Genomic DNA, 255 nt, shown 5'->3' with positions numbered 1-255 from the left:
GCTGCTGCTGCTGCTGCTGCTGCTGCTGCTGCTGCTGCTGCTGCTGCTGCTGCTGCTGGTGTTTAGTGTGGTACTGCATGCGCAGCATAACAGCAGCAGTAAAGTATGATTTGCTGCTGTCTTCAGCAGCAGAATGTTTAGGAGCAGCAGCAGCAACACAGTGGGAGGTTGCTGCTACACCGCAGCAGTTTGCTGCTGCTGCTGCTGCATTCGGCATGCAGCAGCAGCAACTGCAGCAGCAACTGCAGCAGCTGC

General features: G+C 56.9%; 1 protein-coding gene across 1 annotated transcript in view; it reads right to left on the bottom strand.

Moving 5' to 3' along the window:
• The window catches only part of EMH_0022040 (uncharacterized protein), a gene marked incomplete at both ends in the record, with an annotated part of 2,166 nt that overhangs the window by 600 nt on the left and 1,311 nt on the right, over positions 1 to 255 (bottom strand). The window lies entirely within an intron of this gene.

Source organism: Eimeria mitis, genomic scaffold (genome assembly GCF_000499745.2).
Source record: "Eimeria mitis Houghton genomic scaffold, Emh_scaff777, whole genome shotgun sequence".
Lineage (NCBI taxonomy): Eukaryota > Apicomplexa > Conoidasida > Eucoccidiorida > Eimeriidae > Eimeria > Eimeria mitis.
The sequence above is the reverse complement of the archived record's forward strand: the minus strand, read 5'-3'. Positions and strand labels throughout refer to the sequence as shown.